Source organism: Amblyraja radiata, chromosome 7 (assembly GCF_010909765.2).
Source record: "Amblyraja radiata isolate CabotCenter1 chromosome 7, sAmbRad1.1.pri, whole genome shotgun sequence".
NCBI classification, from domain to species: Eukaryota; Metazoa; Chordata; class Chondrichthyes; order Rajiformes; family Rajidae; genus Amblyraja; species Amblyraja radiata.
Window position 1 is genome coordinate 24,595,180 of NC_045962.1, and position 18,202 is coordinate 24,613,381.

General features: G+C 41.1%; 1 protein-coding gene across 3 annotated transcripts in view; it reads left to right on the forward strand.

Annotated features, from left to right (window-relative positions):
* The window catches only part of nfe2l2 (nuclear factor, erythroid 2 like 2), a 34,439-nt gene that overhangs the window by 1,396 nt on the left and 14,841 nt on the right, over nt 1-18,202 (forward strand). The gene's annotated exons all lie outside the window — the stretch shown is intronic.

The following is an 18,202-nucleotide window of genomic DNA, read 5'->3' on the forward strand; positions in this document are numbered from 1 at the left end:
CAGCTATTTCAAGTTATCTGCAGGTAACTTTTTTTGGGGTTCATATGTGCGAATTTATTTTTGACTGTTTCCTTGTCTTCCAACAAATTCCTTTCACTTAATCTTTAAAACAAGTTGTGCTGCATGTCTGGAGGAGCCATGAGACATCCAACAACAGCTTATATATATTATGCAATCTCTTTTAAAGTGCTAAAATGTCATTCACACTAATGCCATTCACAAGCAAGATGTAATATTGTTATGAAAGATGTTGACATTGATGTGAAAATCTTGTGTAAGTAGATTTTGTGACAAATTTTAAAGAAGTGGGAGGTTATGGGAGGAAATTGTCCATTGTTGAAATGAATGCAAGAAGAATTTTAATCTCTTTAGTGCAGAGTACTGGTTATATTGGCTACTGGTGAAATATCAGGAGTTGAAGGCTGCTGTCAAGCAACTAAGTTTATAATAATTATGTAGACCCAATACTGTGCATTGAATGGAAGGGAAGGAAAATTGTGATCGGATGACATGCTCATTTTTTGTATCTCTTGTTAGTCTAGTGGGGTATTTTTGTTCCTTGACAAATTCCATTATATGTAATCTTGTATGGCATTTTGGAAGATTGCAGCACTTGTTTTGGCTGCAAATGGCCCACAGCTTATGGGCTCAAAAGTCACAAACTAAAAAAAAATCAGTCAGCTATCTATCTCTTTTCTCTTTCCAATTCTGATCACAAATTTTGCATCTGAATAAGAAAGACTGTCATTCAAAACTCAAATTACATTGTGGGATTTAGCAGGAAAGTGAAAGAATTTTCTTGAAAGTGGGTGCAATTGAAAACTTGATTTATCCATTTGTGAGTGACTTGCTCGGGTTTGAACTGACAACAATCTGAAGAAGGGTCTCGACCCTAAACGCTACCTATTCCTGTTCTTTGGAGATGCTGCCACATCTAGTTGGACTGCTGATCCGCTGAGTTACTCCAGCACTTTGTGTCTTTTTATGTGTTAACCAGCATCTGCAGTATCTAACTTTGCGTTAGATACAAGGAACTGCAAATGCCGGTTGACAAAAAAAAGACACAAAGTGCTGGAGTAACTCAGCGGATCAGCAGTGACCACCAAATTACTCCGGCACTTTGTGTTTATTTTGGGTTACTGCAACCCAAAAGCGGAAATGCACAAACATCCAGGCAACTTTAATACAATTCCTCCCTCCTTCAGCCCAATTACTTAGACTCTCTGGGAAGGGAAACATCACTATTCTTTTTCTCCAGAGATGCTGCTTGACCAGCATTTTGTGGTTATATTTAGATACTTGATTTCTCAAGTATACTTTGCTGGTGTCACCAAGGACTTTGGGATTTTTTGAATTAATATTGGGTGTTTTTAATTTAGTGAATGCTTTTTGTTCATTATGTTATTTATGATTACTATGTTTACAGACCCGTTATGCTGCTGCAAGTAAGAATTTCATTGTTCCATTTTCAGTACATATGACAATTAAACACTCTTGACTTGATTCTTTTGGTGTACTATTGCTTGCACGTTGGTGCCTCATTATATGTAGGAGATTGAATTGTGGGGAATGTTGTGCAGAAATATATAATTGGTGTTTGTTCAGAAACAATTTAGATATTGAAATAACTTTCACTGTTGTAATGGAAACTAGACCCTGGGGTCATTGGTTTAGACTAAGCGAGTTCGGTATTCAGAGATTATTGTAACACTACAAGCTTTACCTGAAGTTATCGTGGGGAAGGAAACCATGATATCATTAAGGCAAAATTGTAAGGCATATAAATAGATTGCTTTCTTGAAGTCCGTTCCGTGCTGCAAGTTTTCAGCAGTTAGCAAAATTGACGACTGCAGAGATTATGCTTAGGAAATATTTAATTAGCGGTTGAAAGTGCTTTGGGCAAACCAGTTTCTGAGTAGTAGAAAGGTCATCACAGCTGGCTGATGTAGTCTTAATATTGCTGAGGGAGTAAATTGGTAAATACAAAGACTGCCCAGGCTACTTCATTGCCGCTGAGATATGGGAGAGGTACAAAAGGAATGTAAGATAATAACAGTTGCACCCATATTTCTTTAAATGTTAGAGAAAGGTCAATGACGCTATCGAGTTAACAACCATGGCTCCCAGAGCAAACCTATTAATTCCACTCCTCCACCTATTTCATTGTGACATATTTTCACTCCTGTGCCAACCTCCCCTCCCTGGTTATCTTATCACCTAGCTGCACTGGGTGTGATTTGCAGTAGCCAATGAATCTACCTCCCAGCATTTCTTTGCGATGTGGAAGAAAACCCGAGCACTCGGGGGAAACATACACAGTCCTGGAGAGAACGTGCAACCTCCACAGACAGCACCAAAGGTTGGTTCAAGGCAAGCATGGGTCACCAGAGCTGAGAGGCAGCAGCTCTATCTGCTGTTCCACTGAGCTGCCTATTTGGAACCCAAAAGGGAGATAAAAACAATAATTACAGATAAATCAGCTTAATGGTAATAGTGGATAAAATGCAGAGACAAAATGGGAAGGAGATTGACAAATCAGCTTTAGATTTCATTTGTTGGAAGTCTAATGTTGCCGGACTAACTTTTACGAATTATTTGGTGAATTTATGAGATGGTGGATGTGTTTTTTGATAAAGCAGCATGTAATAGATTTATTAGGAAATTTGAAGCCAACGGGATTAAAGCAAAAATAGCTGTTTGGACGTGTAGTTGCCTAAAAATGCAGAAGGCAGTTATTTGGCGTTTTTCAGACTGAAGTATTGTTTGCAACGGTATCCATAAGTGATAACTGTTGGAGCTATTGGTATTTGGACACAGTCGTGATCTGTAGTTAGATCTACTCATTAAGAATTTACGTTAGCCGGTGACACGAATAAATAAGGTTGAGAATTGCACACTTCAGGAAACATTCCATAGCTTAACAAAGTAGATAAAATGTAACATCGAGAACTGTGATGGATTTCTGTTATGATAATATGGAGAGACAGTGTATACTCTTTGAAAGGGATGTGGAGATGAAAGTATGAGTGTAAGTGAGAACAACTTGGGGCCATTAAAAGGCATTCAGAATCATTGGCTTTATCAACAAAGGCAAATAACTTAAAATCTATTTTACTAAAACTGATCTTGACCACTTCTTGTTGTTCTGTATATTGATTTTAGAAAAACGCTGCCACTTACAGCAGTGATTTTTGGCCATCTTACTCAGAGTCTCCCTCCGCTGCGCAGGACAAGAGGACTTTTCACATCGATGAAAATAAAAGAGTTAGTGTTTAAAAAATGTTGAGATTCTCTCTCCTGAAGGCCACGCCCCTTCCGGAGGGACTATAAAACCTGGAAGTGTTGAGTGCCTCAGTCAGTCTCTGCAAGATGGGGGGAGCGAGAGGGTCACGTCTCTCAGTCTGAGCTGTGAATAACACTGAACACGTCTACTAAACTGTGAGTGGTTTTACTGACCTGTCAGTGCCCTTGATGTGGTTTTAAAATATAGTTTGGAAATGCTAAAGCTGTGTTGCCTTTGGTTTGGAAATGCTAAAGCTGGTTTGCCTTTGGTTTGGAAATGCTAAAGCTGTGTTGCCTTTGGTTTGGAATTGCTAAAGCTGTGTTGCCTTTGGTTTGGAAATGCTAAAGTTGTGTTGCCTTTGGTTTGGGAATGCTAAAGCTGTGTTGCCTTTGACAGGAGAGAGAATCTCAACATTTTTTAAACACTAATAACTTTTATTTTTCATCGATGGGAAAAATCCTCGGCACCTGATGAGCGGAGGGGGACTCTGAGTAGGATGGCCAAAAATCACAGCCGTACGTGGCAGCGTTTTTTCTAAAATTAATATAAAGCGCAAACAGGAAGTGGTCAAGATTAGACTTTTAATTATATAGAAGGCAAGGCAACTTTAATTAGGCAAGGCAACTTTAATTAGGCAAGACAGCTTTAGCATTTCCAAACCATAGGCAACACAGCTTTAGCATTTCCAAACCATAGCCATGAAGGCCATGCCCCTTCTGGTGGAAGGGGGGAGGGACTATAAAACCCAGAAGTGTAGGCGTGGCTCAGTCTCTGCAAGATGGAGGGGGGAGAGGTCACAACGCGCTGTCTTTAGTGGCCTTGCACCCTGCTTGAAATGGTATGAAATACACTTGAATTTGGGTGGTCTTGCACCCTGCTTGAAGTGGTAAGAAACTGAACTTGAATTTGGTGGCCTTGCACCCGGCTTGAAATGGAATTTCAAGGAATAGCCATGAGTCAACTGCCAGCCCACCAGCCGTGAGTGAGCTGCCAGCACAACAAGCTTGAGTGACTGAGCCGCCAGCCCAAGAATCCATTCGGCCCACAGTGTCCATACTAGCCCTCTGGACACCAGTCCCTTCAGCCCACAACACCCATACTAGCGCTCCAGAAAGCCCCCCTTCCCCACTGGCCACCAATATTGGAATTGGTGGAGAGGTGGAATATTGCATTGGGGGACCAGCCCTCCTGTGTGATGCTGGGACCCAACGGGTCCCACTTAATCTAGTTATGTATAAAATTCAAATGTAGCAAGCTGAATGTGTCTATACCTTTTTAAAGAACTGAGTACTACGTGAAAGAAGGAACTGTACACCGAAGATAGACACAAAATGCTGGAGTAACTCAGCGGGCCAGGCATCATCTCTGGAGAAAAGGAATAGGTGACATTTCGGGTTCCGAAACACCACCTATTCCTTTTCTCCAGAGATGCTGCTTGACCCGCTGAGTTACTCCAGCATTTTGTATCTGTATTCGGAGTACTATGATATATGGCTTCTGATACATTGTTGTATTAGCTACCGTTGTTAGTCTTCGATAAAGCTTCCTTGGTACTAGCTCTATCCTGTTCACGAGTAATTAAATCAGCAACGTAGAACGGATGCTATGGACTACATTCACGAAAGCAACAAGATAGTGCGAGGGCAGTAATCGAGCGCAAGTTAAAGGAGAACCAGGTTCTCTAGATTGATTGATTGATGTTACTGACAAATGAAGGGTGTGATGGATGGAACAGTGAGATGGAAAATCGGGAGAATTTGTGCTCAATGCCACATGGAAGAGATTAAGTAGTACTGCTGGTAAGTATAAGTAGGTGGCGATAACACAGACAAATGAGGAAGTCTCCTATTAGTGCCGGAAAGAAATGTAGATACTGGTTTACACCAAAGATAAACACAAAATGCTGGAGTAACTCAGCGGGTCAGGCAGCACCTCGGGAGAAATTGCATCGGGGACGTTTCAGGTCAGAACCCGTTTAGAGTCTGAAGAAGGGTCCCGACCCGAAACCTATTCCAAGTCTCCTATTAGGTTATTGCAAGAGGTTTGCCGTGTTTTAATCCAGTTCCTGTCTTTTCAAGTAAAACATGTGGCCTTCAAAGCCAGAGACCAGAGATTGTGTGTGAATAGTGACCTGGTTAAATTGCCAACCTTTTTTTGGATTGTCCACTGTAGGATCATTTACATATGGGCTGTTAAATTAGATAATTTGAACAAAGCTGTGTGATATGTCAGGTGTGATGTTTGAGAGTAGCAGGATGAGTGGAAAGGATTGACAAATGTGAAATAATCCTCAGGTGCAGGCAAAAATTAACTCCGCAGGGATGACAATAGCTGCATGGTCTTCTGCAAAGGCCAACTGTTGTCATTGCAAAACCCTTTTGACAGGAACGCTGTGAGCGACAAATGCAGAATAACAGAAATGCGAGTGGAAAAAGGTCAGAAGCCTTAATACAGTGTCCTCCATAATGTTTGGGACAAAGACCCATCATTTATTTATTTGCCTCTGTACTCCACAATTTGAGATTTGTAATAGAAAAAATCACACGTGGTTAAAGTGCACATTGTCAGACTTTATTAAAGGCCATTTTTATACATTTTGGTTTCACCATGTAGAAATTACAGCTGTGTTTATACATAGTCGTCGTCCCCCCGTCCCCCCCCCACCCCCCCGCAATTTCATGGCACCATAATGTTTGGGACACGTGGCTTCACAGGTGTTTATAATTGCTCAGGTGTGTTTAAATGCCTCCTTAATACAGGTATAAGAGAGCTCTCAGCACCTAGTCTTTCCTCCGGTCTTTCCATCACCTTTGGAAACTATTATTGCTGTTTATCAACATGAGGACCAAAGTTATGCCAATGAAAGTCAAATATGCCATGAGGAGACTGAGAAACAAGAATAAAACATCAGCCAAACTTTAGGCTTACCAAAATCAACTGTTTGCAACATCATTAAGAAGAAAGAGAGCACTGGTGAACTTACTAATCGCAAAGGGACTGGCAGGCCAAGGAAGACCTCCACAGCTGATGACAGAATATTTCTCTCTATAATTAAGAAAAATCCCCAAACACCTGTCCGACAAATCAGAAACACTCTTCAGGAGTCAGGTGTGGATTTGTCAATGACCACTGTCCGCAGAAGACTTCATGAACAGAAATACAGAGGCTACACTGCAAAATGCAAACCACTGGTTAGCTGCAAAGATAGGATGGCCACGTTACAGTTTGCCAAGAAGTACTTAAAAGAGCAACCACATTTCTGAAAATTAATGTATCAGAGTGATGGCAAGAGCAAAGTATGGAGGAGAGAAGGAACTGCCCAAGTTCCAAAGCATACCACATCATCTGTGTAACACTGTGATGGGGGTGTTACGGCCTGGGCATGTATGGCTGCTGAAGGTACTGGCTCACTTATCTTCATTGATGATACAACTGCTGATGGTAATAGCATAATGAATTCTGAAGTGTATAGACACATCCTATCTGCTCATGTTCAAACAAATGCCTCAAAACTCATTGGCTGGTGGTTCATCCTGCAGCAAGACAATGATCCCAAACATACCGCTAAAGCAACAAAGATGTTTTTCAAAGTTAAAAAATGGTAAATTCTTGAGTGGCCAAGTCAATCACTCGATCTGAACCCAATTGAGCATGTGTTTTATATGCTGAAGAGAAAACTGAAGGTGACTAGCCCCCAAAACAAGCATAAGCTAAAGATGGCTGCAATACAGGCCTGGCAGAGCATCACCAGAGAAGACACCCAGCAACTGGTGATGGCCATGAATCGCAGACTTCAAGTCGTCATTGCATGCAAAGGATAGGCAACAAAATACTAAACATGACTACTTTCATTTACATGACATTGCTATGTCCCAAACATTATGTTGCCCTGGAATGGGGGGGACTATGTATAAACACTGCTGTAATTTCTACATGGTGAAACCAAAATGTATAAAAATGGCCTTTGTTAAAATCTGACAATGTGCACTTTGACCACGTGATTTTTTTCTGTTACAAATCTCAAATTGTGGAGTACCGAGGCAAATAAATAAATCATGGGTCTTTGTCCCAAACATTATGGAGGGCACTGTATGTCCTTGGAACACACATTCAAGATGGTCTAATATTTTAATTGCCACCAAATAGGGAAAGGCACAGGTGTGCAGGACTCTCATGGTGACTGTTGCTAAGATCCGTTGTCTTTGTATGACAAACGTACAAGAGAGAAATGTTCTAGAATAGTTCAGATGGGTTACTATCCATGCACTGGAATCTGATGAGAGGAGTAGAGTTTTGGATGTGTAGAGGAATCTATTGTGCACCCCCAAAGGGAGTTGCGAATACATAACATATTGATTAATTAATGATATCATGATAAGTGAGCATTAATATATCTGCAAATCACTTATTTATGGGGCAAGATGAATACTAAGAATATCTGAAGCACACCGTTAAGGCAAAATAAACTTGTGTACCTATAGAGGAGGGACTGTCTGGGTCGTGGGTTGGCAGTGCGGACAAGGTAACATTTAACCAGAACCACATACCTACAACTTTGGGCATTGATTGAATGAAAGCATTTGAGCTGACCTACGGTGGAATGATGGCAAGATCCTGAAGCAACAACAGCTATTGGGACTAAACACCTCCTGATCCATCAACGTGATCATGGAGATGAGAGATTGGTAGTCAAAGTTGCCATTGTGTGGGATGGCAAGAACAGGTACTCCTTGGGAAGGTGGAAAGAAGTGACTCTATGTGTAGAAGGAACTGTGGTGATTGTGGTCCCCAGGTAATGCAGGTCCCCAAGACTCCTTGCTATCTCGGTGGCAGGAGTCCCCTTATGCTCTTGGAGGCGCAGGTCCCTCTTCGCTCTTTGTCTCTCAGTAGAGCGGGTCCCTCCTTGCTCTCAGCAACAATCCAAGTTTATCCAAGCTCTCCTTGTAGCTGAAATAATCTAATCCACGCAGTATTTGGGTAAACCTCTTTTGCACTCTAAAATCTCCACATCCTTTCTGGAATGGGGTAACCAGAACTGCATCCCATACTCCAAATGAGGAGTGGCCTTATTGAGGTGTACAACATCATTAGGGACATGGATAAAGTGAATGCGTTATTAAATTATTAAAAGACATTCGGACAAATATATAGATAGGAAGGATTTGAAGGGCTATGGGCCAAAGGTATGCTATTCCAACCAGATCAGCATGCACTGGATGGGCAAAAGGGCCGATATCCATGCTGTACAGCTCTATGACCCTTATCTGATAACCTCATGCATCAGCTATTGCTGATAGTTGGGCATTGTCACCTAAACATGAAAAAATGATGTCTTACAACAAATTCTACTTACTCCAGTGAAGAACTGATGGATATAACCATTACACTAAACCTCTATAAATACATCCCGGCCAGAGAGTCCTGGGCACACTGCTTTGGGAAGTATTTCAGGATCATTGAATCGGGATGGAAGAGTCCTCAGGAATGAAAGATGCCTGTTTCATTGAGTAATTAGTGATGCTGTGTTTGCTCCCATTTTCTATCAAAACAAGTGATTAAATGGAGTTCAAAATATTGAATAATGTTGGATAGATCAATCAGAAATTGCTTCCTGTGATAGAAAGGTCTTTAACTTGAAAACGGACTTGAGGCAACGAGCCAAAGAATGGAAAGCAACATGCTAATGTTTTAAGCAAAGATAGACATAAAGTGCTGGAGTAACTCAGCGGATCTGGAGAAAAATTATGGGTGACTTTTTGGGTAGTTGGGGATAGGTTGTTATAATTTGTAATACAGTTCCCAAAATGTTAGTGACAACAGTTTTAATTACACCTTTCTAAATGAAAGTGGATAAATACATGTGAATAAATAATATTTCACTGCTATGGCATGCAGTTAGAAAGTGGGACTTTAGGATCCAACACAGTTGTCTGAATATTTCCTGCGCTGCATAATTTTAAGATTTCTAATGTCATTATGGAAATACCCAATGTAAATGAATATATTTGGGCTAGAAAGAGAGAAACTAGAGAAGAAAATGATTCAGAAAATCAGATGTTGAAAAGAGAAAGATTTAGTTGTTTTGTAAACTTCAAATAACCTTCAAAGAATTGTACAAGGACAAAATTGACCCCAATGTGTATTTATGAAGGGCCTTTAAAACAACAGTGTGCAATAGTGCTGAACAGGTACACTATTAAACAAAATGTAACATGATGTTGCTGAAGAAGATCAAGTAGATGAGTTAAGTTTGGGCCAAATAGACTTAACGGAAAACAGTGTTAGGGGTAGAGAGATGGAATGGTTTAGAGAGGGATTTCAAGAGTGTGGGACTTGAAAGTTTGCAGAGTTTTATTTTTAATGCAGGCGTGTTTGATACCAAAGATGGGAGGATTGCAGAAATATCTGATGATTGTAAGTATGGAAGAGATTGGAGAATGGCGTGAGGTGTAGATGAGAACTTCAAAGGTATTTGGAAAGAGGAGGGTTACAGGGAGGGACATCAACAGGAGGTGAATAATCAAGCATCTGAAGAAAGGCCCCAGGCCAAAATACTTTCTCATCTGTTCCTTTCATCAATGGTGATGTGTTGCCATTTTGTGGCATTTTAAAATAATGTTTTCATTTCCTGGCCACAGCAGGTTTTACTGGTCCATGAAAGATATATTGACAATTCTATTAAGGACCATATATCTTTCAAATATATTCCTGTACCATTTCTTGATATCAAAATAGGGTGGCAATTATTTTGAAGGATGTTTGAAGTTGCTGCTCATAAAATCTGAGGTGAGCAAATAAATATCTTACATTTTGACTGAAGTTCAACATTTTATGTAGTAAATTTGGATGTGCCAGTTACCACCATTCTCTCCCTAAAATATTGTGTTTGACCTTGGTGTTAATATGATATCTATATAACACCCAATATTGAGAAGGAGAAAAATTGTGCAAAGAAAAATATTTGATCGTTTTCTACGTCCACTTGGCAAATTGATGATGAACAACTTCTGTGACTTGTGGAAAAATGGTTTGCTATAGTGATGGTATGTTAATATATTGTTGCCAGCAACAATCACGACAAATTTGCAAAAGGTTAATGCCTTTTGAGGGGAAAAAAATCGAGGGAACTAAAAACCTTTCAATCCAATCACAGTCCGGATTGCCTCTAGAGGCAGACCACGCCAGATGTCGTTTTATTCGTAATGTAGCATGGATTGATCGAAATACTCTTTCCCTTGCTGCTTATATAAAGTCACTTTTATGTATTTCAACCTTTTGCCTGTCATCTTAATTTTCCATCTCACTCTAGTCTCTGTTTGTCAGAGAACCTCGGTCAATTTGAGGAACATTTTGCAACTTTCTACTTGGTACATGACAGCCGATAAACAACAATAACTTTCGATACAAAAAAATCAAACTGCTGGAGGAACTGAGTTGGTCAGGCAGCACCTGTGGAGGGAAATGGATGGACTCCTCTTCAGAATGATGCTGTGGATGGGAAATAACTGGTAGAATGAGGTGAGGGTAAGTGGAGGAAGCAAGAACTAGCAAGTGGTAGGTGGATCCAAGTAAGTAGTTGTTTGGCAGACAAGCCAGGTTGTGGAGAGAAGGCTGGAGATGGTTAATGAGGCTGGAGATGATAAGTGAGGAAAACAAGGGTGGCAATATGATAAGAAAGGAAAGTGGGGAGTGAAATGTAGAACGGGGGGAGGAATGGATGGTGGTAGAAGGGAATGGAGTGGCGGGGCAGGGGGTGAAATTGGAGGACCTGGAGTGATCAGATAACCACTTCAGATAACCACCTTTTCCCTGTCGTCAGCCTGTAACGTTGACTCTTTGTTTCACCACAGTTTCTTCCACAGATATTGAGCATTTCTAGCATTCAGTCCTTTTTCAATGTTCCCATTATTTGTAATCTCTTTTTCTCCTCAGTTTTAATACATTTACTTCTATTTGGAACTCCTCCAGGCAGTTCAGATGCAATCCATATAGTTTCACCGTCCTTTTTCAGGTCACTTGTGTCATTCAGTCTCTCTTGGTCTCCACCCTACCACAGTAGATTCCTTTCTTTTCTCCACACCTCTCTCCCTTCCCGCCCTTATTCTCTGCATATTGCAATGTATTAGATTTCTGACTTTTCTCGGTTCTGATGAAAAGTCATCATCGTGAAATGTTAATGCTGTTTCTCTCTCAACTAAAGGGCCTGTCCCACTTTCACGACCTCTACCGAGTTTGCCCTTGACTCATACTCGCAGCATGGTCGTCTCAAGATCGTAGGTAGGTCGTAGCAGGACGTGATTCTAGTCATAGGTACTCGTGGCATCAAGTAGGTCGGGGCGTTTTTTCTAACCTGATGAAAAATGTTTACGAGTAAAAAAAGGTTGTGAATTAGGTCGTGAAAGGGGGACAGGCCCCAAATGGTGCTTGTCCTGCTGAGTATTTCCAACATTTACCAGATTTCCAACATGTGCAATGCTTTTTTCAGTTAATTGGGTAAATGCGCATGTTTAGTGGTACTTTAGTTTAGAGATAAAACGCAGAAACAAACCCTTTGGCCCACCGCACTGCCCAGCGATCACCCCATACACTAACACTGTCCTAAAGACAATTTTCAATTTTTACCGAAGCCAATTAACCAACAAACCTGTACATTGTTGGAGTGTGGGTGGAAACCAGAGCACCTGGAGAGAACTGCGGGGAGAACGTACAAACTCCGTACAGAGAGCACCCTTAGTCAGATTCAAACCCAAGTTTCTGGTGCTGTCAGACAACAACTTGGGCGGTGGGGCAGGTGCTATAGACCTGCACGGGAAGGTAGATGCTCCCGCCCCCATGAGTCTCGGACAGATGGGGCTCGTCAGCCTGGGAAGGCGGTCCATCTAGGAGAGGGAAAACTCTGATTTAAATCCTCCACTGCCTTGTGGACATATCCAGTCATGGAAAAGGCTCCAGGAGTAAACCTCAAGAAAATCCGGAGCCAGAGCCCCTAAGGTAGTTTGTCGTTGTCTACAACCTCGCTCTGGCAGCTCCTGCGACGGCGCTGGTGCCAAACTGTAACGGCCCTGCTGTTCCTTTGGATCAATCAGCGATGTGGAGAGGGGAGACGTGCTGCATGGGCAACAGCCTGTCCTCCATATGACATCGCCCAGGCTTGCATCCGACCACACATCACCTGCAAACTAGGATGCATCGCCCATGGTCAGTCATGACAGAGGGGGGCCTACTAAGACAACAACTGCACCACTGTGCCGCACGAATAGAACAGCCCGGGTAAAGGAACAGGTGATGTCAGCTCTAACACGACTGTGTGGCCTGACATGTAGACTGCAATTCATACTTTTAGTTATTATTTAGTTATTTGTACTGTATTTTAACAGGAAGATTGAAGGATCCGAAGTAAATTGTGATATTATTTTGAAAATATATAATCACGGCTCTAAAATGTCCCTAAAAATACATTCTTAAAGGTTCTATATACAGCCAGTATTCCATTTGACATCAAGGGTACATATGCTACAAATAGGGTGCATTATCTAATGTCAATAGATTAAGAGTAAGATCAAGTCTGCAGTCATCTAAAGGTTAGTGTTGTGAAATGTGAAAGCTGTAAGGAATCTCCCAGCCCAGGGAGGGAGGTCATGCATATCTTATCTGGATTTCGAAAGTGAAGTGACAGTGAGGATAAGAGTCCAATATTTGCTCGGTTTGCCATTTTGCTGAATTAATTATTAGCAAAGGTCTTTGCAAGTGTTGTAATCTAATGTAAATGAAAAATTCACACACCTATTTTTAATTTTACCTTTCTACTGAAGCTGTTGAGCTGTCTTTAAGATTCTTCTTGAATAGAAATATGTTTCATTCCAGAAGATTATAAGGGGTAGGGAAGAAAATGGTGGTTGCAACAGACTCTCAATATGTTGGCATTTTACCAAAACCAGTAAGGAATCATAACAAGCCATTTAAAAAAAAAAACCCAAATTGGTTAAATTTGTACTTTTATCTGTTAATATGTAGTTCAGTTTTAGTGGGAGGTAAAGTTCAATATCAATGGGGGTGCAAATTGTGTATTGACAGATAAGGTGGACATTTAGGTTTCTAATGAATTATTTATTAGGATCCGACTCATCACAGAAAAAGACAAAATGTATATCCTAATCCCAATGGTCAACTGAATGGCTACCAAGCCATTCCATAGGATATTTTGGAATGAGCCCCTTGATAGGTCTGGAGTCGCATAATCTTCAAACCAGGTAAAAATGTCCCATTGCCTTTCCTAAAAAATAGTGGTGAACCTAATGTGATGTGAGCTGGTTCTCACAATGTCACAGACCAGGATTCGATCTTATGTCTGTATGTATGTATGTCCGGATACCGTCTGTGTGGAGTTTGCACGTGCTCCCTAAGGGTTTCAAAGGGTTTCCTTTGGGTGCTCCGGTTTCCTCCCGCTTCCCAAAGACATGCGGGTGTTTAGATTAATTGATCTCTGTAAATCACCCCTAATGTGTGGGGAATGGATGCTAAAGTGGGATAACATAGAACTACTGTGAACAGGTGATTGATGGTCGGCGTGGATTCGGTGGGCCAAAAGGCTTGTTGTATCTTTCAATTAGACTTTTTTTACACTTTAGAGATACAGCACGGAAACAGACCCTTTGGCCCACTGCGATTTACAATTTAACCGAAGCCAATTAACTCACAAACCTGTATGTCTTTGGAGTGTGGGAGGAAATTGGAGAACCTGGAGAAAACTCATGCGGTCACAGGAAAATTTGCAAACTCCGTACTGACAGCTGTGCCACCCCGAATTAATAAAACAAAATACAGAAATTTGCTTTAATCATTAACTGAATTTAAATTCCATAGCTGCCACGGTAGGGTTTGGATTTCAGTTCTCTGGTTATTGGGTGAACTCTGGATTAATTGTGCGGTAGTTTAATTGCTGCAACACCACCATATTTTCACATCCATTGATTTCAACGGAAAGAAAAATTGTTTGGGGCACTTAATGGGTAGTCAATCCTCCACTGACATTTAACTATTCCTCCTAAGCATCTAGTCAGATGTGTCCATTTAATACCAGCACTTGGTTACGAGTACAATCTAGAGTTTTACTTTTCATGTCCGGGCTGGTGCATTCTGTACTTTGATGGAGAAATACAAGATTAATCGTTCTAGTAATATATGCCTTCTCCTACAATGGGTGCAGCTGATTGTTAGGGGAGGATCTAATCTTGTGGTTTTGCAAATATGAAACCTATATATTGGGTGTGTTTTCATGTTGGCATGGAGACAGATAGAACCACGTGAGGATTGCGGATTAAAGGTCTAGTCAAACCTGAACACAATGCTTTAGTGTAACAAAATGGCTTCATGCACAACCACTTTGTATTAACATATTACCTTTCCATTATCCTATAATTATTCATAGATTATTCACAGGACTGAAGAAGGGTCTCGACCCGAAACATCACCCATTCCTTCTCCCCAGAGATGCTGCCTGTCCCGCTGAGTTACTCCAGCATTTTGTGTCAATCTTCGATTTAAACCAGCATCTACAGTTCTTTCCTTCACATTTTGTTTTCTTCACAGGAGTGATTATTTAAACATTCTTCAGCGGCTATTTAAAAAAAAAAAATGTGATTTTTTAAAAAATCCGTTAAAAATTGGTCAGAGAGGTAAGTTTAAAGAACATTGAAAAATAGATAAGATGCAGAAGTTCATGGATGAAATGTCAAAGGTTAGGGATCCAAGTAGCTGAAAGTGTAGCTACTTCTGTTGGAATAAACAAAGTTGGGTTGCATAAGAATGGAATTGGAGGAACACTGGGATCTAGGAGGGTTGTAGTCGAGAGACATTGGGGATGAGACAGGCAAGGGCATAGAAAGATTTGAACTAATCATTTGAGGGCTAATGTTTATGATGAAAATATAACGAGAAATGCGTGCAGCGGCAGGCAGTGGATAGGAATGTTCGGTGAACTTTCGTTACAATGTCAGCGCCATAACAGGGCGCAACTTGTGTACAGCATAGGTGAGATCTGCTACATGATTTTACTGGGTTGTATGCAAAACAAGCATTTCCCAATACCTAGGTTCATGTGGCAATAAAGTATAATTGAATCATTGATGGCACAAAAACAGAACTTTAAGAGTGACATAACCACAAATAAGTCATTGAAATAGTGCCTGTGATGAGGAATATTTGGGCTAATTGCTCAGTATGCTCCATTCTTTCCCAGTGCTGATATGGACACAATGCCATAGATTATCTTCTTTCTTTGTCTTCATTTACAATCCTAAAAATGCCACTTTATTTTATTTTGTCCACAACAACTACTGAATAGTAATCAGGAAATGGGAAGCATGCCTAATGTCCATTTCCCATCTCGTTCTTAATCTAAGAATTGAGTCCAGTTGTAGCGTGCTTGCCATTTGGGTCAAAAAGCAGATATAACCTGGACTGTGCAACAGGCGTAGCTGTAAACAGGTGTTCTCAGCTTATCTATTGGAAAAGTTCCAAGTGGGTTAACAGGCAAATTGAGAATACCTCATTAATGAAGCTCGGCCTTTTATTCTTCTATCTTCATTTTAAATGCATCACTTAAATAAGTGTCCAGTATTGTTAAAAATCTTTGGAATTCATTCTGTTACATGGGATCTTTGTAATCTAATATTTATCTCTGGCTCACAAAATTGCAGGGGAAACTCAGCGGGTGCAGCAGCATCTATGGAGCGAAGGAAATAGGCGACGTTTCGGGCCGAAACCCTTCTTCAGACTGATGGGGGGTGGGGGGGGGGGAGAAGGAAGGAAAAGGGGAGGAGGAGCCCGAGGGTAGGCGGAGGGTGGGAGGAGACAGCTAGAGGGTTAAGGAAGGGGAGGAGACAGCAAGAAACATTTTTGGGAGACAGCAAGTAAATCAAAATTGGGAGAATTCAATGTTAATGCCATCCGGACGCAAGGTCCCCAGACGGAATATGAGGTGCTGTTCCTCCAATTTCCGCTGTTGCTCACTCTGGCAATGGAGGAGACCCAGGACAGAGAGGTCGGATTGGGAATGGGAGGGGGAGTTGAAGTGCTGAGCCACCGGGAGTTCAGGTAGGTTATTGCGGACTGAGCGGAGGTGTTCGGCGAAACGATCGCCCAACCTAAGCTTAGTCTCCCCGATGTAAATCAGCTGACATCTAGAGCAGCGGATGCAGTATCTCTGGCCCGTTGCTTTTCTCTCAGATATGTATTCAGATTGCACAAAAACTGAAAAGATCTCTTTGCAATTAAATTGATATTGCGATTAATCTTGCAAGCACGCAGTCAAGTGTGATAATTTTGAAACACCAGGCAAAAAACAAACTTAATGAAAGTGCTGGATTAACTCAGCGGGTCAGGCAACATCTGTGGAAGGAATGGATGGGTGACGTTTCGGGTCGGGATCCTTCCCTTATTAAAAACTCCAAAGTGAACGTCATTTAAGAAAAGAACCAATTAAGGTGAAAGGAGAGGGAAAACAATTATCCATGCATATCAGAGGGGAAGAAAAATGTTTTAAGCAGAAAACAGTGGCTGGAGATATATTAATGAAAGAAAGTTGGACGCAAAATAACTGAGCCAAAAATATTTTAAAGTGTTAGAACAGCTAAAATGGTGGGTGGTTGATGTTCCAGTGACGGGTATCTTACTTCACCTGCCTGTTTTTCTTTTCTGTGCTCCCATTTCTGTCATACCCACAAGTGAACAAACCATATCTATTGCAGTCTTGAATTTCTGACTGTATCTCTTATAGTCATAGAGTTGTACAGTGTGGAAACAGGCCCCTTGGCCCAACTTGCCCACACCGGCCAACATGTCCCAGCTACACTAGTCCCACCTTTGGTCCATATCTATCCAAACCTGTCCCATCCATGTGTCTGTTTAACTGTTTCTTAAATGTTGGGATAGTCCCTGCCTCAACTACCTCGTCTGGCAGCTTGTTCCATTCATCCACCATCCTTTGTGTGAAAATGTTACCCCTCAGATTCCTATTAAATCTTTTCCCTTTCACCTTAAACCTATGCCCTCTGGTCCTCAGTTCACCTACCCTGGACAAGAGACACTGGCATCTACCCGATCTATTCCTCTCATGATCTTATACACCTCTATAAGATCACCCCTCATCCTACTCAACCTCTCCCTATAGCTCAGGCCCTCTAGACCCAGCAACATCCATGTAAATCTTCTCTGTACCCTTTCCAGCTTGGCAACATCTTTCCTATAACACGATGCCCAGAACTGAAAACAATACTCTAAATGTGGCCTCTCCAACATCTTATACAACTACAACATGACCTCCCAACTGCTATACTTTAGTCATCTGTCGTGTTAATATCACTTCATGCACGTAAGCATAGCATTTTTGTGCTTTTCACCATTTGTGTGTGTGTACTGCTACCAAATGACCGTACCTGTAAAATTATTCATAGTTGCAAACTGATACAGATGTTTTCGGCTAAAGATTGAAGCCAGTTCTGTGCGCCTACCATTCTACTTATCCTTCAGCTCTGCTTGCACTTCATTTGTAGTCTATTTCCCGTCACGACATTTGACCTGCTTCAATGCATGAAAAGTAGATATTTTAATTTTCATTGAAGAATTGGGCAAGTTGTTTGGTAAATCATGTGAATTGGTATGAAATCCACAAACATTTAACAAACTAGTATCCCTGGTGTAAAATATTATTTTTGCCTGATGTATTGTTTGTTTTTGTCTACTGTACATTATGACACATGAAGGATGGTCTGGTGCATGAGCCTGCTTATTTATAGCAGAAATCACAGGATACTATGAATTAAATGAAAAAAATAATTAAATGCCAATGCTGGAAACCTGAAGTCAAAACAGAAAATGTTGAAAATGCTCACGCCCCGGCATCTAAGGGGATAGAACAGA